Here is a 24,084-nt window from a genome sequence, read left to right as displayed (position 1 = left end):
GCAGGAATAATCATGAGAGAGCTGTGGGATGGCCCAATGCAGGTTAGTATAATGTTGTTTCATCAGTGTATGTGTATCCATTTGGGGGCAATTAAACCAGAAGGTAGACTTTGGCCCTTGACATCATTGCAGGATCAAGTGAACAAGAAAGCTGGATGGTGAAAGAGAAATTTCATTTGTATGGATAAAAATATTGTAATATTAGATGGAACAATTTGTTGCCAAAATGAATCATTTTCTGTGTACATCTTTTATTGTTTTTTCTTCACATTTTAAGTTGAGTAAAAGTCCTTCTTTAAACCCTGCGTTTTTAAATCCATTTCTAGGGAGGGGGTGGACACAGATTTTTAAAACAAACAAATCTTCAAAGTAAATCTTGATTATTTTTGGATCAAATCATAAATTTCTTTCTGTGTTGTCACTCAGCCAAACACCTAGTGCCTAAACTGAGTAAGGACCTATGAATTTGACCCGTAAAAATGCAAACATCTATGAGGTAGCTCTCCCTCTCCACAACTGGAAGGCAAGCTTCCTCTTTATAAGCCCTTTTTTATTTGATATAACCTTACAAACACTTACTACCCAGTATGGTGCTAACCATGAATAATCCTACTGACTTCAAAGATTTGCTCACAGAAAACACTTTTTCCAGAAGTAAATGTCTGTAGGACTGGACTCTTGGCTGTTTCTGACATTGTTAACATTTGCATTTATTTATTTGCTTTATAATAACCACAGAGGCTCCTGTCCCAAAGCTCTGTGCATCTGACTTAATTTAATTTCACAATAAAATTTCATATAACATGGATTTACCAAGGTGAAAAGGAAATACACAACAGTAGAAGAAATAACCCCTACAACAAACAACAAAATTTTCCCAATTCTCCTCATCTTCAAATGCCTGGGAGAAAAGTTGGGCCTTGCAGTGCACCCTGTGGGTTAACAGATTGGACTCTGGTGTGCAGGTGGGAAGAGACAGTGAATTCCAAATCTGAAGAAAAGCCCCTTCACAGAAAGCCCTATGCCAACAGTGTCTTTCCATTTATAAAAAAGGAAGCTGCAGCATGAGTACCTCCTCTAATCTCAGTTGGAGCAGTATAGTATGGAGAGAGAGGTGGTCTCTCATGGTTTTACAGGTTAAAACAACACTTTGAATTCCCCCTGGAAATGTATTAGCATCCAGTACTGCCAATGTCAATGCTAGAGAGACAGGATGGGTGAGGTAATATATTTTATCGGACCAACTTCTGTTGGTAAGAGAGACAAGCTTTTGAGCCACACAGAGCTCTTCCTCAGGTCTGGGAAACGTACTCCTAAAATGCAAGGGGAAACAGATGGTTTAGCATAAGTAGTTAGCACATATTGTAAAGGACCATTCAAGTTAGAGTGGTCCGTGGCTTGAAAGCTTGTCTCTCTCACCAACAGAAGTTTGTTCAACAAAAGATATTACCTCACCCACCTTGTCTCTCTATTAACCTAGGACCAACATGGCTACAGCTACACTACAATGTCAATGCTAAATGCTTAAGTTTTTTTTTACCTGCTGTCATAATAATTACAGTTATATGATGTACTATAAATCAGGTGGTTGTATTACTATTGTATTTACACATTAGCTGTTTTTTTTGTACACCCTGTTTTACACTTGTTGAGTAGAACTGTTCCTCTTTATTAAAAAATCTAATGTTAATTCTTTGAAAAAGAAAAAAGAAAGAAAAGGAGGCAGCTCATGTATTACTTTCTTCTTGTATTTTTTTTCTTTTACCATCAGGCAGTTTATAATTGGAGATATATATTTATTTCTTGTTATATCTGTCAAGAAAACTACTCTGTTGAAGGTCTGGGCCATCAGGATAACATGGTGCCGTTGCAGGAAATATGCTATAGCTGGGGAGTTTAATTTTATCCAAATGAGGGGATATAATGTCAACTTGCCAGAGCCCAAGGACTGTACCTACCTTGCATAAAATAAAGTGGATTGCAGCTAACCTCTTCTTGCATACAAAGATTCAACGTTCAGAGATTACAGATCACAGCATAATGCTCAAAGTTGAAAAATGGTGGCTGGAACTTGTATTTGCTGTATTTGGCTGGAACTTGTATTTGCTGGCACCGCTGTGTTAAATAGTGCCTTGGCTATCTTGGCAATTTTCAGGAAATCTCCCATCAGTGGTAGCAACAGCGTAGACCAGCTGCAGTTGTTCTTACTACCGTGGGATCTAGACCAAGTTTAGGTGGAAAAAGTGGACAAAGTGGAAAAAATGCTAGCAGTTGGTCCACTGGAGCTGCACTGGTGCTATTGCTATAGTGGGAAACTTCCTGAAAATTGCCTAATAGGGTGACTGAACCACACTACAGAATTTCATAGACCACATTTGGCCATCCACATGTAATAGCACATTTGGCCACTCATATGCTGTAGACCCTGTCTATACCCTGCATTCCTCAGAGCAAGTGTCTTCTTTTTCCCTTAGTGAAGGAACAAAAGAAAAACACAAACCAAAAATTGCATTATAGATTATGAACTTGTTGATGTTAAAGAAAGAGACAAGCAAACAGTAAGGCAGCAATGTTGACATTTAAATCAACAAAATTGACAGCTAGGTTATTTACTTTTCTACAGCAGTCCTCTTTTCAATTTATGTGCGTGTCACAGGGCAACAGTTCTTTCTGGAGACAAATGGCCTACAACTGTATGAGAAGAAATTTCAGAAGTAATAAATCTCTCTATGGGTATGAGATTCTGTGGATGTTGAGATAGACAATTGGCAGGAGAAAGAAGAGAGGAGTTGGAGCTGCTCCCTTTATACTCTCCTTTGACTTGTCTAATCCAGGGAAATGTTATAAAAAATTCTGACGATTGTTAACAATATTGGTAGCCCTACTGTAGATAAGGCTGCTACGGCCAGAGCTGCTTTTAGTTTTGTGCTGATTAAATCTTCTCAGACCAATGGTATTAAAAATGCTGGCAGCTGCACTGGTGCTAGCAATGCTAGGAAGTGTTTAGAAAATGTGGATGAAAGGAACTCAGGTAGCCTTAGGGAAGCAGGTGAGATTGAGAACCTCTCCTACTTCCTAAATAAAATAAGCCTTCATGAGGCAGCACAGGGTGAAGCAGGGAGCTGCTATTTCTGGAGAGGAAAACCAGCCTCTGAAGATAGGATATAATTTCCTTGGGGAGTTGGAGAAGATTGTTATGATTCTTGAACTCTTTGAGCTGGTGTAGGCCTAGGGGAAACTTGGGGAGCAAATTTGTAGGCAGGAATCCTGTAGGAATAAATAGTGTGTGATCTTGTAATTAGAGATTGTATGAGAATTCATATGAAAAAGGGTGCTGAATTAAGGTTTCACAGGCAACCTTAATTCTGGCATTTCCTATCTTGACTTGCAATCTTAATAATGTTCTTTTAACATAGTTTTTTTGTGTGTAATTTAAATTTCTTATTTCTTTGCTGGACAATAGGAAGGATCAGTACTAGAAAAGACCCTGCTTTCTCTCTCTCTCTGTCTCACTCACACACACCCTGCCAGTCCAAGCACTAGCTCCATTCCCTGTTCACAGCCTAGGATCTAAGGATGCAACTAATTTTCTCTTTGGTTTCACCTTCTACAGACCATGTAACCCACATGGTAGTTTTCCCACAGCCTTTTTTTTTGGATGTATGTGTGTGACAAAGTCAGACTTGTCAGCTATAAGAGAGGGATTGAAGGCAGGTATATTGGTCTTAGAATTGTGAAGACCCTTTTTCTTATTAACTGAAAAGAGGGGGCCTCAGGTTAATTGGAGACACCTGAGTACAACTGGTGGTCTTTAAAAGCCCATCTTCTGGTGAGGTGGGAGGGAGGAGAGATGAGAAACAAGTGGCAGAAAAGGCTCCTTCTAGGTAGATGGATGTTCCCCTCCTTACAGGGGAAATACTGAGTTTCCTCCTCTTTGGGGAAGGGCTGGTGACCAGAAGCCAGCATAAGTCAATGCTCTGGTGGGGGCAAGGAAATGTATAACTTTTGTGTTGTGGGTTTGTTTGCTCAAGAGAACTATGTGGGCCTATTCTGAGGCCCACCTTGTAAATAAACCAAAATTAAGAATTAAAAACCTTTAGACTGATTTACTCCACACACACACACCCCCCCCACCAGAGGGAGAAATGTTGAGTCTGGTGTCAGACTACAGAGGTGAGAGGGTAATAGGCTGTGAGGAGGTGGCCTAGTACCTATGTAGGTGGAGGTGGGAAACAAGCTGGAGAGGACCTCGTATAGGATACTTCATGTAAGGACTTGCCGATCTATATGCTTGCAACCTCTTCTATCTCCTGATGTAATGCCTTTTCTCCATGCTCCTCCTTCAAGTAACCCTCTTAAATCCATTATTCTATAAAGATAGGTCCTCACCTCAAAGAAGCAGTAACAAACTAGGCAGAAGGAAAACAAACAAGCTAAACAAAATCATTACTCTAGTGCATCTATTCTCTCATCTGTTTATTTAGACTGAAAGCTCTCCAAGGGAGGGAACTTTAGGCTTTTATCTATAGCATATTTTTCTGTATCTGAACACAGTGGTCAGCAATTGTGTTAATTGAACTAGGGCTGAAGGTGATTTTGCTGTGGGTATACAAAAACAAAATGTGTTCCAACATTATTTTTTCTACAGGTTTAATCCCAGTGAGCTAAAAGAGTATTGAACACAGATTGTCCTTGTCTACACATTAGGGTGACCAGATGTCCCGATTTTATAGGGACCATCCAGATTTTTTGATCCATCCCATCCCAATTTTTCACACTTGCTGTCTGCTCACCCTACTACACATACCACTAAACCAGTGCTTAATTTGTAAGAGGTGCCAGGGCTCAAGCAATTTTTTTTAACTTTCATAATTGATGCAGAAAGTCCAGAGGTACCTGGGCTATAAACTACCAAGCCTAGAATTGCCAGGGCTCAGCCCTGGCACAAATTAAGCACTCTTCTAAACTCTAAAGCTTAAACACAGCATTGTGTTCAACCCTAGTTCAGTTAACACACCTGCAGACAGCCATGTGCGGACATTAGTACAGACAAGGCCATGGGAGTGGGTGACTGGAAGTCTCTTTCCTGAATGAAAAGGAGTATTTGTGGCACCTTAGAGACTAACCAATTTATTTGAGCATAAGCTTTCATGAGCTACAGCTTATGCTCAAATAAATTGGTTAGTCTCTAAGGTGCCACAAGTCCTCCTTTTCTTTTTGCGAATACAGACTAACACGGCTGCTACTCTGAAATCTTTCCTAAATAGGACTGCAGAAGCCACTGTTCTGCTAAGGCTCCTATAGTACTTTGCCAGCCTGTATCCCCCAGTATCTCTCTTCTTTCTCCTTTGAGGCTAGACTGGGCCCCTCACTCCAGTGGGTACCTTCCCCAAGGCATTAAACTCAATGCAGTTTCAGACTGGAGAATAGGAAGGAAGGGGAGAAAAGGCGGAGCCAATTCTCATGACAGACATAGGACTCAGCCAATAGATTTGTAGAGGGTGGCCTTCGGCGCTGATGGTGGTCTCTGAGAGGTAGGGGCTTTGCGTGAGGGGGCGGGATTAATGGGGCGTGGCAAGCGTGGTCTGGGGTGAAGGACGGATGCTTGGCCGTGTGGAGGCGGGGCCTGAGGAGGAATGGGCGGGGCTAGGAAACGGGAGGGGTCGGGGGGGGTTGGGTGGAGCGAGAGGCCCTGATTGAGGAGGAGGGGGAGGCGTGACCAGGGGTGGGCGGGGCCGCGCGGGGATTGGCCGGGGCGGGGTTTCGCTGGGGTTATGCTGACGGCTCCGGTCAGGGAATTTCAATTTCGGATGTGGCGGAGCTGAAGGCGGCAGCAGCAGGTAATAGCACTCGCGCGCGGGGGGGGTCTGTTCACCCTCCCCTCCGAGAGCTCCCGCTCGGGGCGGCGGGCGCGAGCTGGGCGCAGGAGTGACAGGGGCAGGTGCCGCGGGGCCCCGCCCTTGGGTTGGCGACCTGGTCCCTGGGCGGCCGGGGTCCCCGCGGCTCGCTGGTGTCCTTGCGCCCGGCGCGGGCTGGAGGGTCTGGGAGGACGCTGCCCCTGCAGGCCCGAGCTGGGTCGGCGCGGCCGTCAAAGCCCAACGGCAGCGGCGGGGGGGGCGGCTCTTCCCAGGGCGCTTGTCCGCCCCGCCAGGGCGCGGGGAAATCCGCTGGAGGGGGAGACGCTGTGGGCGGCGCTGTGCGGTGCGCCCGGCCTGCTCGCACGGAAACCCCCCGGCACTGGGACGGTGGGGGGGGGGCTCGCCGCTCACGAAGTAGGGCGGCTGGCGTTAGCGTCCCTCCCATCGTCCCAGGGGGGCTGCTGCCGTGGCTCGGTGAGACGCGCACCATCCTCCTGTCCTTTAAATCTCCCTCGTGTAGATTCCCGCGGGCTGGGAGTCCCACGCACAGCAGAGACGCTTTACTCTGCCCCCCTTAGTCAAAAGCAGAAGAGCTGAAAGCCTGGAAACTGACCCCCTCATTGCTCTTCATCTGCATGGGGTGGTGACGACTTCCGTATTTAAGCCTAGGGGCCTTTCTCGACCTGTGAGCGTGTAGAGTATCGCCTGTGTTTGCAAACCTTGGTTTTTGTAGTTATAACAGCAAAACTGATTGAGAGACACTAGTTGCTTATTAGAAATCTCTGGCTGAGGTTTGCTATCCTATTCTAATTTCAGTACTTGTACATCTATCTGCACTGGTGGGTCTCAAACTTCCTGGTCTGATTTTTTTTTGGGAGGAAAACCAGATAATCCCAAACTAATGCAAACTGCCCTGAATCACTATGAAATTTTGCAAAAAGAAAAGGAGGACTTGTGGCACCTTAGACTAACAAGTTTATTTGAGCATAAACTTTCGTGAGCTTATGCTCAAATCTGTTAGTCTCTAAGGTGCCACAAGTCGTCCTCTTCTTTTTGCAGATACAGACTAACAGGGCTGCTACTCTGAAACCTATGAAATTTTGGTAGTCTGTATCCTTGGCATGAATAATGTGGGACAGCAAAGTGGGAAGCAGGGAGATACTTTTGGACCACCACTCTTTCCATTTCAGCTGCTTCTTTCCACCCACTCCTTTTAACTCTTTTCTTTCTTTCAGGTTTGCAGGTAGAGAACTGTGACCCTCCACTGAAGCTGTGTGCCTCTGGTGCCTGCTGAGAATGCAACTGACTAGGATTGTACAGTCCTTATCAGTTTCATGCTCTATAGGCAAAACAATTCAATGCAGAGATCAGTGCCTCTCTTTGTCTACATGTCCTGAACATTTGACAAACAAAATTTTGGTAAATAAAAGGTAGTCCATTAGTCAAGGTGTGCTAGCCAGGTCTTGTCAGGTGGGAGCCAACTGGGGTTGATTTAGTGGCTCCCAGCTCCTTACCTGCTGGGTCTGGGTGTAACCCTCTTACTCCTGAGAAGCATGAACTTCCTTTGGTGAAGCAGGAGGTAATCCCAGAAATGGACATAACTCTCAATAATAAAGCAGTACTTTTATCTAAGCAGGGCAAACCTTCAGTCTGTATGATGATTAATAGCATGAGGAGACCCCTATGGGAAGTTAAACATACACATTCCCCAGCAATAATACAGTGTCTCCTGTCCAATGCGTAAATATACAGATCAGTGCTCTCTGACCTGATTAAGCATTCCGTGATTCCTTGTCTGACTTCTGTCTCCAAGTTTTTGCTGCAGTCATTGATGCGAGTGTGTGCTGTGAGCTCATTTACGTCTGGACGCTCTGTTCCTGATGTTGCTGGGTTGGTCTGGACTTTCTGCCTCAGTCCAGCTGTTCTTGGGATCAAGCTCCTTCATTAAAGCTCCCAACTCAACTAAGCTGCTCTCTTTTTGCACCAAAACCTCTTAAAATGTTCTCACAGTGGTAGCATATTTTTTTAGCCTGTATCCTTCGGATCAGCTGATTGGCTCAAGGTCATTCCTCTCTCGGGCTTGGTGATACTAACTGTCCATCCCCCAATTCAATATATAACAAATAGAAGAAAGGAAAAATTGATAGTAATATGAATTGGAAGCTAGGCATTGTAGGAAATTGATAAGGGAAACGAAGGTGAAAGCTATGGCCAGCAGAGTTAAGTTTAGTAAGGAGTTTCCTAAAGTATATTAGGAACAAAAAAAATCTTACTAGAAGAAAGTGATAAAATTATGAACAATAATGAAGAAAAGGTAGAAGTGTTCAATAAGTATTTCTGTTCTGTATTTGGAAAAAAGCCAGATATTGTAGTCATATCGTATGATAATAATGAACACTTTACGTTCCAATAGTAACTGAGGAAGATGTTAAATCACGGTTACTAAAGTTAGACATTCTTAAATCAGCAGGTCCAGATAACTTACATCCAAGAGTTTTAAAAAAGCTGGCCGAGGAGCTTACTGGACTCTTAATGTTGATTTTCAATGAGTCTTGGCACACTCTGAAAGTTCTAGAATACTGGATGAAAGCTAATGTTCTCCTAATATTTAAAAAGGTTAAACAGGATGACCTGCCTAATTAAAGGTCTGTCAGTTTGACATTGACCCCAGGCAAGATAATGAAGCAGCTGATAAGGGACTTCATTAATCCAAGAATTAAAGGAGTGTTATGTGATTAATGCAAAGAACCATGGGTTTATGGATAATAGAGCCTGTCAAACTAACATGATATATATTTTTAATTTAATTTTTTTTATTTGGATGAGATTACAAGTTTGGTTGATAAAGGCAATAGTGTTGATATAATATGCTTAGACTTCTGTATGGTGTTTGACTTGGTACCAGATGAGATTTTTGATTTAAAAAAAAAAACTAGAATGATATACAGCTAACATTGCATACAGTAAATGGTTTAAAAACTGGGTAACTGATAGGTCTCAAAATGTAATTGTAAAAGAGGAATTGTCATTGAGCAAGTATGTTTCTAGTGGGGTCCTGCTGGGATAGGCTCTTGACCCTATGCTATTTATGTGTGTTCTTCCAGATCATTGACAAAAATGTTAATCATCACTGATAAAGTTTGCAGATGACCAGAGGATGATAAACAATGTAGGGGACAGGTTACAGACATGGTGTGATCTGGATCGCTTGCTAAATTGGGTGCACGCGAACAAGATGTGTTTTAATATGGCTAATTGTATATGTACGCATCTGGGAAAGAAGAATGTAGCCCATACTTATACGAGGACTCTATCCTAGAGAGGTTATTTTATCTCAGTGTTTGGCACTGATGCGATCAGGACAATACTGTGTCTAGTTCTGATGTCCACAATTCAAGAAGGTTGTAGATTAATCATTCTCATAGCTCTTCTGCAATTTAAGGAGTAGAGAACATGCATGTAGTGATTGACTCAAAGAGCTGAATCTATTTAGCTTAACAAAAAAATGTTAAGGGGTGACATGATCAGTATAAAGTCCCCATATAGGTGACAAATATTTGATAATGGGCTCTTTAGTCTCAGGGCATGTGTTCTCTAGCAACGTTAAAGCGCTGCCATGGCAGTGCTTTAACGTGGCTGTATACTGTAAAGTGCCCATGTAGACAAGCACTAACAGACACAGGTATAATGATCCAATGCATGGAAGCTAAAGCTAGACAAATTCACACTGGAAATAAGGCATCCCTTTTCACAGTAAGGGTAATTAATCATTGGAACAATTTACCAAGAGTCATGGTGGATTTTCCATCACTGGCAATTTTTAAACAAAGATTTCTTTTTTTTGTTAGATATGCTGTAGTTCAAAAGGAATTATTTCAGGGCAATTCTATGGCCTGTGATACACAGGAGGTCAGATTAGATCTCTCCTGAAGTTACTGGCAGCCAATCCATTAAGGGTTTTTTGGTTGGGAATGACACTCTTTCCGATGAAAGTCTCTATCTGTTATCTATCTCCTGTGTCTATCCTGGCCTCTCAATAGGGGAGCGGAACCAGAAGGAACTCCACAGGAGAGTACCCTCCACCACTAGCTAATCACAACTTTTGGGGCGGGCCTTTGCCTCTTCACATTGAATTACACTTTGAGATCTCAGTATGTAGTAATGCCTAATTTATAAACTTGAGCGTGACCCCATCTGTCTCTTACATACTTAGTTTGAGGACTTCTGGCCTACAATATTGCAAAGCATATGCTACCTTAGCTCAACCATTGTTTTTAGACCATAAGTACTGTAATGCTTTTAACCATAAGTACTATACTACCAAAAGGTCAGATGGGGGAAGTTCAGAACAGAGGCCTGAGCCTACAGTTTTTCCACTGATGGAGCTCCCACTGAGTTGAAATTATTTCCTACTTATGCACACACAATAACTTATATTGACTTAAGTGTAGTAAGACTGGACTTAAAAGAGGATATTTTATTAAATCATAATCTTTGAGGACCTTTGAATGTCATAAGGCGCGATTGATATTTTTTTCTCGGCTCTGATGTGTAGTTGATGGACCATCATCAGCAAAGAGTAACTTCTGAAACAAAGTGAACAAACAGTAGCAAGTTTGGTACATTTGGTTGGCCAAGGTGCTCAAACTTTATGGTGATGGGTGACAGAGAAGCTTATATCAGGAGTGGTGTTCATTTTGTGGATAATTTTTAATTATGGGCTGTGCTATAAACTTACAGATATAGTTACAAGACAAACTTAGTGCCTGAATTAGGGTTGCTTCCCTGGTTGCCCAATACATATGCTATAAGACTTGAAAACAAAATGTCAGAAAACTAAAAATGCAAAATGAAGGTTGACCTTCTTGAACAAAGCAGATACAGACTACTGTTCTTTGCATAGAGAGTACAGTAAACTTGCACCACAGAACACTGACTTTATATTTCATATCGGAAAATTACCCCGTTACAGGGTGTAACTGAGTGTTGTGGTACTTTGCCCACCCCTGCTCTACCAGATGCTCAGTACAGTGAGCTGTTTTAAGCTGGCCCGCGAGCTCCCGCTGGGGAGCGGGGTCTGCGGCTTGCCCTGCTCCAGCCGGGGCGCTGGACTGGGGGGCGCTCTATGCAGCAACCGGAAGCTGTGGCATGGCCCCGTTCTGTCTCCTATGTGCTTCAATGGCCCCCTCCAGCACTCCAATGGGAGCTGCAGGGACGGTCCCTGCAGATGGGGCAGCGTGCAGAGCTGCCTGGCCGTGCCTCTGCGTAGAAGCTGGAGAAGAGACATGCCACTGCTTCTGGGAATCGCTTGAGGTAAGTGCCGCTTGGAGCCTGCACCCCAAAGCCTCTCCCCACGCCCCAACTCCCTGCCCCAGCCCTGATTTCTCCCTCCCCCCGCTCTCCAAATCCCTCAGTCCCAGAGCACCCTCCTACACCCCAAACTCCTCATCTGGAGCTCCATCCCAGAGCCTGCACCCCCCCACACCAGAGCCTGCACACCCCCCCCATACCCCATCCCCAATTTTGTGAGCATTCGTGGCCCGCCATATAATTTCTATTCCCAGATATGGCCCTCGGGCCAAAAAGTTTGCCCACCCTTGTGGTAGAGTGTTGGGTGTATCATGAGCTTGGAGGTAAGTCCTGTAGACATTCCAAACATTAGGCTTCAGAGGTTATAGCCTTTGGCGGTTCCCATAAACGCCCACTGAGGCTGATAAAATGATAAAGGATTCCTTTATTTTGGCTGTCGGAAATAAAATTTGCGGTTACCCTTGGCATGATAGCTTTAAGTGTCAAACAAAAGATAAACCAGCTTTTCTTAAGTCAGTTTCTGAGGGCAGGCCAGTGCATGGATAATAGTCTCTTTTGGGCCTCCTCCTCTTGCATGTGGAATCTTACATATTGTACCTTCTGTTCCATTGGTAATTTGATAAGATCCTCTGGCAACTACAGTAAAGCAGTAAGAAATGTTAAGGTATTGATAGCTTCTTTTAATGTGATTTAGCAGTTGGAAGCAAGAAGAGGCAGCTCCACATGACCTATTGACCACCAATAACTACTCTGTAGACCATTGGTGTTGCATGGACGGAACAGAGGGACATGGTGGAGTATAGGAATGGTAGTTCTGGTTTAGAGTGGTGATCATAACTGATAAAGTGGCATTGTTATAGAGAGCAAGTATATTATGGACCTGACCCAACTCCTTATTGACATAAAAAGGAAAGATGGATTGGACTATATAAATAAATTTGTGCTTTTATATCTCTTGAGGAGACAGATACAATTGAAGTCTTATGGAAAGATAAGGTAGTTTGATTTTCTGTATTTCTTGTGAGCAGCTCTGCAGAGGCAGAGATGGGCTTGGTATCTTGTTTAAGTAGTACAACCTTAACTTTTCGTTTCCTGGTCTGATATTATTGTGAAGCACTTGTTGTGAAGCCAGTGTAATTAACTGCAGCCTGAATGCCAGCTTCACCTACAGGTGAAGAAGGTGCATGTCTATCCCACCATGTTACATAATCCAATGTTACTCCGTCCTGAACTGCTTATTTAAAAAAAAAAAAGGGGGGGGGGGGAAGATAGTGTGTGGTGGCACTTCCAGTGAGATTGTTGGATGTTGGGGAGAGTACATGCAAAAACAAAACAAATACGTTACTGATTTATAAAACAAGAAAACAGTTGTTCATTTCCCCCACCTGTGAGCTGGATTGCACCTCCACTTTTGTTAGCACAGGAGACTCAAATCTAGGGGATCTTTGTAAGCTCCCAGATGAGGGAGCCGCAGTTTTGCACCTTTTACCTTTAACATCAGATGCTCCCCCAGTGGTACCATGAGATTTTTTGGGGCTGGGATGATAGGGAAGGAACTTGTCTTAGCACAGTTGAACCCATCATCTCCTGTTGAGCCTGTTAATATCAATGCAGAAGTCTGAGAACTAGTGCTGTTTTGAAACGGCATTAATTCCCATTGGATCCTTCCATAGCTTCTGCTACAGCTCAGCCATAGAGGATTCTGTCAATAGTTGAAAGGGGTTCTTCAGAAGCCTTGCTGCCAAGGGCTGGGGTATAGTAACAGTGTGCAGGGACTCTCTGGGACTGCAGGTTCCTTTCGTTATGTATCCTAAGGATGGTTTGGGGTGACTATTTATTTATGGTACCTCGCTGCTCCACTTTGAAAAGACAACTTGACAGAAAATCCAGGGTGAGCTTCAGGAAGTTTCCTGTTCCTCTTGTCTTGCTCCTGGAATTATTTTTGCAGGAAGATTTGATTTGATCCTCTGACTTTAATTTACTCTGCTAATCTTAGGTAATGCAGCATTTTTGGTATGCAAGGTCATTATTTGGAGACTCATGCATTTCACAGATGCACAATAGGACGAATTAAGGGCACAGTTTGAAGGCAAACCCTGAATTGCCTTACTGCTACAGATTTAAGTCAATTCCTTTGCCTGTCTAACATTGTTTCTGTGGCTTAGTGTTTGCAAGGCACCAGTTCTAGAGAAGTGTTCTTGTTGCAAAAGCTACCCTTTCACCAGAAAATAAAAATAGAATTTTAAAAACCAAGGAAATGTCTGTACTGCCTGAAAGATCAGTTTTGACTAAAATTACTTGCATTGATGACAAAGCAGAGTTTAACCAAAATATTTATTGTTCAGGTTACTCTGTAATTAGTAATGTTGTAAGGCTAAATGTAACACTGGGTTTTACTCAAAATCACTATCATCTTATTACTGTGGCTTGAAAACTACAAAGAATAACCATGGCTTTCTTTACAAAGTGGCCTGGATTGAAAACTTGACTACAGTGTTTTAAGAATGTAGGTTTTTATATATTTTTAATAGTATTCTTCAGCATAATTTTAAAACACATGATGTGATCTCTTACCACAATGGAAAACTAGAGCAGTTTTGTTTTCTTTTTTTTAATTGAAGTTGCCTGCACAGTACTCTTTTATTCTGTCTATGGTCTTTCAAAACTTGCAGCAAAAATATCTATATTTTATATATTGATAACATGCAGTGCTTTGAAATGTGAAGCTCTAGCAAAAATAAACTCGTCTTTTCATACAATACTTTAGACATCTCACACAAATATACAATATAATCTCCTTTTTGGTTTGAATTTTGATTTTATTTTTTTTAAGAATTGTGCAACAGCTAGCTATAACATTTTACAGTTTTTTACAAACAAAAGTGAACTTTGTTTTCCCTCTGTTGGGAGGAAGTTTGCTTTCAAGTCTTTCTACTCCTTCCTTGTTTTCTTCTCTCAAACACCCTATCTTGTGGTCACCCTTCTATTTTAAACAAACTTGTGTTTGCTTGTCAATTGCACAATTACTATTCCTGTAGGTGTTTACTACTTAAATTGAAGGAATGTATAATAATTAATCAGCTGTTGAAGTTATTGGTCTGTAACCTCCAGATCGGTGTCCCATTTCCTAAATAGCTTCAGTGTATACCATTTTCAAATTCTCTGGTAGCGATGGAATTCCCCAAAACAATCACCAGTGCTTCATTAGTTCATTTAGTATACTGAAGTGACTTTCATATGACCTGACTAATAGTAATATGTTCTAGTTAACTATGTAGTGGTTAACGTGTTCATTCATATAAACTGCCTAGGGAGGTTGTGGAATCTCCATCCTTGGAGATTTTTAAGAGCAGGTTAGACAAACACCTGTCAGGGATGATCTAGATAATACTTAGGCCTGCCATGAATGCGGGGGACTGGATTAGATCACCTCTCAAGGTCCCTTCCAATCCTATGATTCTATGATTTCTGATTCTGAGTTGCAATAACACTATCCTCACTATTTTTGACACTTTTTTTTCCCTAAATGGTAGCTCAAGGCAAATAACAAATATCAGCCACATTATCACTAATCCTGTCCCTATTAGTGAACCTACACCTTTCTATGCCATCTTGCTTTTTGGATACTTTCTTTGGTTGGACATTGTCCCATTACAACATGCATCTGACATGAACTTAGTGCCTGTAACAGGGAAAGTTAAAAACCTGGTGCCATAATCTTCATACTTAGATTAATGCCTAATCTTAAAACTGCTTTGGGTCCCCTTCTCAGAGGACTCCTCTCTTAAAGTGCCTACAGTGGCCAGGCTTTGATAGAGGAGGGCTTTATGATAAACTTAGTCATCTGTGTCACTTCTTTGTTCAGCCACAGTGATGGCAACCGACCAATGCATAATGCTCCTTTTTTGCCCGGGACTGAGCGTGCTGCTAACCTAGATTTCAAGTGACCTAACAGGAAAACAGTTTTTATACTTTTGGTACTCAAGGTTTAATTATTTCAAGTTTTTGTTAAGTATACTTAAAGTTTATTTGCAGTGCTGTAGCCATGTTGGTTCCAGGATCTTGGCAAGACAAGGTGAATGAGGTAATATCTTTTATTGAACCAACTTCTGTTGCTGAAAGGGACAAGCTTTTACAGAGTTCTGTTTAAGCTTGAAAGCTTCTCTTGCACCAACGGAAGTTGGTCCAAAAAAAATATTACCTCATCCACCTTATTCTCACATTTTACTAGTTGAACATTTGCACTTAATTGTAGAGAGATAGAAGCAACTAATTACTTCCCTTGGCTATATTTCATGGTAGGTTTTTCTGTGTTTTTTTTATATGTATTATAGGGATGGTGTGAGTGGTGTGAACAGATGACAATTTCTAGAGTTAGCTGAAATTTCTGTATTTCCAGGATTTTCTGATTGTGGTAATTACTTGCAACTTGAAAGACCATTTTATTTTTTCATTCGTGCCTATTAAATGTGAGCAGGACAAAATCCCTGAGGGTATCTCAATGTTTGCTTTCTAATTCTGTTCAATAAAGAACTCAACATCTGGTATGAAACATTAAAAAGCCAAAAGAACTCTTTACCATGGTTTGATTCATAGAGAAGTATCTTTTTTTTTTTTTTGGTCGTGAGTCTGATTTCCTAACATCCTTCAGAGAATTAAAGGAGTTGATTTAAATTATGGGATAATTGCAAAATAGAATTTGGTTACACTACCTCTCATACTTGGATATTATAAAAAACGTTGCCAATAAAGTGCTGATAATACAGTGTCTATCATTCAAATGTAGTAAAGGTTAAGCTGTATGTAAGCTATTCCTGAGTTCACTGGCATTTTGAATCCTGCTCTGTGGAGTGAGAAAATCCTTGGGAAGGAGAATGGGGTAGCTTTTTAAAAATTGCTATAGAACCTTTACCTTACACAAGAGACTATCAGAAGGGACTTATTTCAGAGTGGTAGCTGTGTTAGTCTGTATCAGTAAAAACAACGAGGAGTCCTTGTGGAACTTTAGACTAACAAATTTTATTTGGGCATAAGCTTTCGTGGGCTATAGCCCACTTCATCAGATGCATGGAGTGGAAAATACAGTAAGCAGGTATAAATAAATATACAGCCCATGAAAAGATGCGAGTTACCTTACCAAGTGGGGGGTCAGTGCTAACGAGGCCAGTTCAATTAGGGTGGATGTGGCTCATTCCCAACAGTTGACAAGAAGGTGAGTATCAACAGAGGGAAAACTATTTTTTTTATATAGTGACTTAGGTTCTCCTTCTATCTTTATTTTCATTCCTTTGGATGAGATGTTTAACCCATTACTAAATATGGTAGCAAACCACAAGCTTTTGAGCTAAATAGGACATGGTCTGTGTGGTATTGAAAGTAGAAGCTAGAATATTGTCCTTAGGCTTTCAACCACAAATATTTTGGGTCCATACCCATTGATAACACTAATTGCAAACTCGCTCATAACATCTTGAAGACCCTCTGCTTTAACTTATGCTAGCATGGTGAATGTGTAGTAAATAGAGAAGTTAATGAGTGGTGGAAGAATGGCTTTTAATTTTATCAGTTCCTTGAGAGACATTTATTGTATGGTCCATGTGTGACAGACATCACTGTGCCTTCTAAATGTTTTTACAAAATAAATTCTCCATCTTATAAAATGCAAAACATAAGGAAATACTTGGTAATGTAGTTTCTTCTAAAGTGTCTCATTTTGGCTTAGCTTTTGGGATACACTGACTCATTTGCCACCTCCATTTTGAGTATGTGGTAAAATCTCATATCTTTCCTGAAGTGTGGAAATTCTGATATTAAACCCCTGTCATCTAAACCTATATTTAAGTGATCTAATGTTCTCATGGGGAAAGTGTGTTAATTACTGCCAAAATATTAACTGTTTTGTGTACTGGGAGTGGATGGTTCATGGGGTTTGCTTGTAGAAGACATAATACAAGCTGTAACTTCAAGATCACTGGTTTAAAAACCAGACCAGTCTGGTAGTGAACCAGTTAGTCATTACCATTTGATGGGCCAAATTATGTGTAATGGGTTGATGGAGTCAGTAAGTGGATGGGGGCGTTCACAGGAAAAACAACCATCATAACTGGAACTAATTCGTACTTTTATTTGCAGTCTTCACTAGAGGCCAGGGAGTAAATGCTACATGGAATAGCCTCTCACTTCAGGAGAAGATAGTCTAAAGTTTATTTCAACCCTGACATATAAAACATCAGTACTTCTTCATGTATACAAAAGACAAGACTTTTGTCTACAATGCTTTCATAAATGTTAAATTAAACTCTTTTTAAACGAAATACAAGTGTGTATATTAGGTTTTTTTTTGTTGCGCTGACCCACTTGTTAGTCTTGTTTAATTTAATTTTTCTTGGCAAATCCATGAGCAAGGACTGATTGATCGAGTTGGGTCCTGGGCTAGCCAGGAAAAGCTTCCCACTTACTACTGGTGAGTGAGTTTTTAAAGCCCTGCATGTAACTACGCAAAGTCGAATACACTTATGCTGTTTCAGTAACTTCAAAGACCTGCCCAAATTTCAGTTCTGGCAGACCAAAATAAGTTGTACGTTATATTTAGAAACAACTAGTGTGTAATAATTCCAGATTCATAGAATCATAGATTAGGATTGGAAAAGACCTCAGAAGGTCATCTAGTCCAACGCCCTGCTTAGAGCAGGACCAACCCCAACTAAATCATCCCAGCCAGGGCTTTATTAAAGACTTGTATATTGATATCTGAGTGCTGCTGGATTGTTGGGCCATGTGTCACTTTCAAAAAGTGCAGTTTCTCTACACCTCTAAGACCTGTCTATTCATAGGTTTCCTTATGTTTTAGACAGTCTTGATTTCACTATCTCAAAACTCAGACATCCCCCCACCCCCCAGGCAACTTGTACCATGAGGATGGTTGATTTACCATAATATTCCCCAGCTGTTGAAATAGTATACAGTATGATGAATATGTTGAAAATACAAGTCCTATACCATACGTACTGGTGTTTGGAACTTTTGGAACATGATCGGTTTTTAATGACTAAATTTCTCAGTCACTGCCACGACACCCTATATTTCTAGTTTCAACTTCTCTATGGCCCTAAACATTAATCTGTGGACTGCTATGGGGATATTCATTTGGCTGGTAGACTGAAAAATGCTACTATGCTGATCGTTGTTAATTCAGATCTCAATGAGAGAAAACTTGGTCCTCTCTAAAGGATGGTAGGAATCAGCTTGCTTCCATTTCTCATGTCTGAATTAGAGATGTTTGCTTTGTTTCCATAATGTCTCTTCTGTGTCTTTATACCAGTTAAAAATTGGATAACTTCTGTTCAGTGCTTCTGTAAGTATGTTGGGTATGACTGTTAAATCGAGATAACACAATTCAGATGTAAAGTAGGCAAATGGTTTTGGCAAATATTTTGAGCATCTATGTAAGTAAGTGCTTTTTAAAGTGACACACACCACTGGCAGAATACTTAAAGTCTGAGAGGTTTTTTTTTAATTGTGTTGGGAGCAGTGTAATGGAAGGATGATTGCATGAAAAATTAAAAACTAAACTAGGCAAAATACCACAAAATAGACTCCAGCGAATAGTGGCTAAGAGGCACTGAACACACCTGCCTACATTTTAAATGTTTATCATTTTGATTCTTCATTTGGAAAACTGTTGTGGATGATACGTGAGGATTCTTTATTCCATTGATTGGTTGATACATTTTAATTAATTAAGAATTAATTTTTAATTTTTTAATTAAGAATTTTTAATTCTTTAATTCAAGCATAGTTTCAGATAAAGTAGTAAATTTATAGAGATCTATAGATCAGTCTGTATGGCTATGAAGGCAAATCTGGTGTAAAGTTAAATTGACTGACTAATAATTTCATAAGCTCTATGAAAGTCTAATTTTAACAAAAGAGAACTTTACAGCAAAGGATAACATCTCTCAAAAAGAATGGATTAACAAACAGTCGTACAATTAAGATCAAATCTGTCATCCATAACTAATTATCTTAAGCAAAGATTCTACGCAACCCAGTAATACAGTGGATTAAATGTAGAACTACACTTTCTGAAACCTTGAGTCTTGTCTGGTGACACACAAAAGTTGTAATGGCCTTCACTGTGTGTACTGCCATCCATTAGAATAATGGAGCTAAAACAATTCTGAAAGAAGGCATTTTAATATAGAATACCTCAGGTCCATCCATAGTTCACTGCAGGGTGTGGAACTGGGCAAACAAGTGGATTAAGATTAATGTATGAGTAAGAAATGTCTTTTAATAGGTGACTATTAAAATATAATTTTTTTTTAAGCTGTCAGCCTCTTCGGAGAACTGAAAGAGCTTGGCCATTTGGCTTTAAAACCCTGCTGACAAAAATCTAGAAACTATAGGGGTTTTTCATAAATAATCCAGAATTTGGCTGGGCATGAAAAGGTCATGCCCCCCCTTCTGTCTCTTAATCAGATCATTTAAAATGTATAACCTTTTTTGACCTGCCTCTGATGGAGCTAAAGCCACAGAAAAGAAATCTTGTGTTCTTGGTAGGTAGTTGCCCTGATGGCTGAATCTGCTTTCAGGATTTGCTCCTTTTCTGTCATTAGACAGACAAAATAATAGTGCTGCCTTTATTCTATATACTTGTTTCTACATGTAGGGAGCCTAAAACTTACTGATATATAAGTAGGAAACATTATTATTTTGCTTCCTTTTCTATATGGGATAACTTAGAGTTTCCAGTATTGGGAGTCCAGGCATTAATATCCAGATTTGCAAGAGTATGAACACTTCAAACCCTGACTCACCTCCCTCCCCCCCCCGCCCCCCCCCCCCCGTTACTTCTAATTTTCTTTCTGGCAAAGAGTATTGTTTTGTAAAATCCCCTGTTAAAGTTTCCTTTGTAGTGTCCTTTGTTTCTTTACGATCATATTCCAGGCGGTTTACTTGCTGCTCGTTCCTGGAAACTCTTGAATCTGAGGCTGATGGTTTCCCAGAAACTACTTTCTGTTCCTTAAGAGACAGGCTTTCTACAAAAAAGTTTATCTATAGACCATTGTGGTGGGTCAGATAAGTCCTATACTGGCAATGAGGCTGTTAATTGGGCAGAGAGGCTCTACAATGGCAAGGAGAGGCTTGAGGAGAACCTGTGGACCCAGATGACCCTACCCGCTATATGTGCAGCCAATATCGGACATGGGGAAGGGCGTTAAAAGGAGGAGACGTAGCCCAGTTGAGGGCTGACCAGAAAGGAGAGCAAAATTCTGCTACTTCCACAACAAGGGAAGCCTGGTCCCAGCCAAGAGTCTAAGGCAGCTTGCAACCTGGATGAGCCATTTGGTGGATGGGATAGCTAGACCCAGGAAGGTGGACAAGGAGGGACAAAAACCTTGAGCAGAAGTGTGGGTCCTGCTGACAAATCCTTGGATGAGCCTAATTTTTAGTTTTTTTTTCCTTTTTGTTTTGGACTCCATGGCACTGGATCTGTGAGGGGTTGGGGACACCTGACTGGCAGGGATCTCCAGCAGGGGAGTTGTGAAGCCTGATGAGCCACAAAGAGATGCTGCATAGACAACCTAGTTGCATCTATGGAGGGCCAAAATAATTTATTGTAAAGACAGAGGGCTCAAGGCTCTTTAAATTAAGATTTAACCATGTGGTGTTGGATTTTGTTAGTTCAATCTAATACCCTCTAAAACTATAGTCAAGACAAGGTAAGCTGTACTTTAACGTGTATTAAGGTAGTCCTGTTGAAATCTAGGAAGATCATAGGCTTTAATGGGATCAGTTAGCATGTGTTAAGAATATACACTGCCTTGTCTACACTAGAGTTTTAGAACATGTTGGCTAACCCCTTCTAAACTCTCCTTCAAGGTTCACTCTTCCACTGCCTAGATTTCTGTAGTTTGAAACAATCAGTCCTGTCTGTTGTCCCCCTTACTCTTCCACACTTTCTACTTACCCCTCCTAAAGGTAGGCAGAGAAGATCCTTTTTCCACTTATTTGGAAAACGAAAAGTTTTTTGTGTATTTTTTTCAGTTGCTCTATCTGAAGCTGCTTCTCTACCTTCTCTTTAGCTGGCACCAGGCTCCACCTTTCTGCATGTGCTTTTTTGTGTTTGATTCAGTCACTCCCCCCCGCCCCTTCAATCCCCTCTCAGACTAATGCTTGACATGTGCATGTTGGAGTGGGAATGTAAGGGAGAGCAGGACTGATACAGGATGCTGATTAGTTATTAGATTGTGCACAAATTCTTGAATGTGGATTACACAGCTATGATACAGAGATGCAATACCTTGGAATGCAATACCTTGGAAAAGAGAAGCAAAAAAGTTTCATACTAATTATAATCCTTTACCAGTGTGTAATACATCATTATGTTGTTCCATATTTTTCAAGTATAAGTGCAGAGAATGCTTGACTTTGAACAGTTCTATTTTATTTTATTTTTTTGCCCTAATGGATTCCATTACACTATTACTCTGTCATAGTTTGTTTAGAATGTAATTGGTATTTTAATAAGTATATTGAACTCCTTTGCTCAAGTTCCTTGCCCAGGATGTTGAACTAAGCTGACTCATTTTTCTACAAGGCAGAACAATGTCAATCTGGTATATGTACAAAGATAAGCAAAGTTACAGGTAGCTGTGCAATTCATATTCACTTCTTTATTTTCCTGGAAAGAGCATGAACATAATGCAATGTTGTTGTTATTATTATTTATTATTTAAAATGTGATACACACAGACATTTGTTGGAACAGGTAACAAAATGTTCTTAGTAAAATAGTAAATGCTACTGTAATGAAAAATCCCATAATATGCATTTCCCAATGCTCACATCAGTTGAGTTATTACACTTGATGTTCCTTTTTAGAAAAGGGGGAAAAAACTGTACTATGCCACATCACTTCAAATTTTCTAGCACTAAAGTCATAATGTACAACTCTCATTTTTTAAAACTGCTTCCCAAAACTTCTGTGCCAAGACTATTTTATGTAGTATTTTTGGAAAGCAAGCCACTAACTACTAGTCAATTGGGCTGGGCGGTTGGTGTAGTAGCAAAATATGCTACCGCATGGTAGGGGATTGCAGCTACGGATCCTTGTGGTACATTTCATAAGTATGGCTCTGTATAAATAACAATAATGGTCCATTACTTTTAGTCTGGTAGAGTCCAGGAGTGAAGGGTAAGGTAATGTATTCAATTCCTAGGTCTAACCTTATTTACGTTGCAAATTATGTACATTTGAACAGCGAATTTGAGTACCTGGATTTTGGTGAAAAGCTAGGTTTGGAGATGGGAATCAGTCTGCAGTGATAAGTGAGTCAGTTTTAAGTTATGTGCGGTATTTTTAGCCATGGAGACTGTTAACTTGGGCATTTCATGTTTAAAGGTCCCGGTCGTGGAACTAGTGGTTAACAGGAGAATGTTCCGAGTCGGAGCTGGAAAAACAGCTCAGTAGGGGGCTCGCTTTAAGTTGAGTCCTTTGAGGCTAAAAAGTCCAGTTTGTGTGTCTCCTGCTGTAGATTGTCTACGCAATAGCAATATGTGATCTAAACTCACTCTAGTTGCAGTATGTATAGAATTTTTTTAGATTTATTTTCTCTAGAATTTGAGGCTAAGAATTGGACTTTGATCTCTTACAAATTATCTACTTAACTTTATCCAGGCTAATTGCCACTTGCTCATTTCTTCCCTCCCCCATGCCGATGAAGCAGGAGAGAAAGAACAAGTTAAATTAGTATAGCTGTCATGATCATATATCCAAACTAGAATCATCAGGGGACACTGCTGGTATTTTCCCCACACCTATTCCTTCTACTTATGTTTACTATTCTGGGTTCCTGGGTGGCTTTTTTTAACTTAATGCATTTTTTTTTCCCCTGGTCTTTCCTCAGAGGACTTTTTTCCCTTTATTTTATATGATTTAGATAATGACAGAGAGTATGCTTAAGTTTGCGGATGATACCAAGCAGGGAGGGGTTGTATGTGCTTTGGTGGATAGGATTAAAATTCAAAATGATCTGGACGAACTGGAGAAATGGTCTGAAGTAAATAGGATAAAATTCAATAAGGACAAATGCAAAGTACTTCACTTGAGAAGGAACGATCATTTGCACGCATACAAAATGGGAAATGACTGCCTAGGAAGGAGTACTGCAGAAAGGGTCTGAAGGTTGTAGGGTCTGAAGCATAATGGATCACAAGCTAAATATGAGTCAACAGTGTAACACTTTTGCAGAAAAAGCAAACATCATTCTAGGATGTATTAGCAGGAGTGTTGTAAGCATGACATGAGAAATAATTCTTCTGCTCTCTCCGCTCTGATTAGGCCTCAACTGGAGTATTGTGTCCAGTTCTGGGTACCACATTTTAGGAAAGATGTAGACAAATTGGAGAAAGTCCAGAGAAGAGCAACAAAAATGATTAAAGGTCTAGAAAGCATGACCTACGGGGGAAGATTGATGATAAAATGGGGTTTGTTTAGTCTGGAGAAGAGACGACTGAGAGGGGACATTAAAAGGTTCTTACAAGGAGGAGGGAGAAAAATACGTTCTCCTTAACCTCTGAGGCTAGGACAAGAAGCAATAGGCTTAAATTGTAGCTAGTGCGGTTTGGGTTGGACATTAGGAAAAACTTCCTGTCAGGGTAGTTAAGCACTGGAATAAATAGCCCAGGGAGGTTGTGGACTCTCCATCATTGGAGATTTTTAAGAGCAGTTTAGACCATCACCTGTCTGGGATGATCTAGATAATACTCTAGCCCTACCATGAGTGCAGGGGACTGAACTAGATGACCTCTCGAGGTCCCTTCCTAAACCATCACGAAGTGCAGAAAGAATAGCAAATACGGCAGGCGACCGGCTTGGCTTAACAGTGAAATCTTTGGTGAGCTTAAACTC

At 40.8% G+C, this 24,084-nt stretch overlaps 1 protein-coding gene across 19 annotated transcripts in view; it reads left to right on the top strand.

The window, feature by feature from the left end:
• Positions 1-5,755: 5,755 nt before the first annotated feature.
• Positions 5,756-24,084, top strand: part of EPB41L2 (erythrocyte membrane protein band 4.1 like 2) — a 249,222-nt gene continuing 230,893 nt past the window's right edge. For all 19 annotated transcript variants that reach the window (XM_073337300.1, XM_073337316.1, XM_073337314.1 and 16 more), the window contains exon 1: positions 5,756-5,840. The gene's annotated coding sequence lies outside the window, so the exon portion shown is untranslated. The remainder of the gene's footprint in view (positions 5,841-24,084) is intronic.

This window comes from Lepidochelys kempii, chromosome 3, assembly GCF_965140265.1.
Source record: "Lepidochelys kempii isolate rLepKem1 chromosome 3, rLepKem1.hap2, whole genome shotgun sequence".
Classification (NCBI taxonomy): Eukaryota; Metazoa; Chordata; order Testudines; family Cheloniidae; genus Lepidochelys; species Lepidochelys kempii.
Note: the sequence above shows the minus strand (reverse complement) of the source record. Positions and strands in the feature narration are given on the sequence as shown.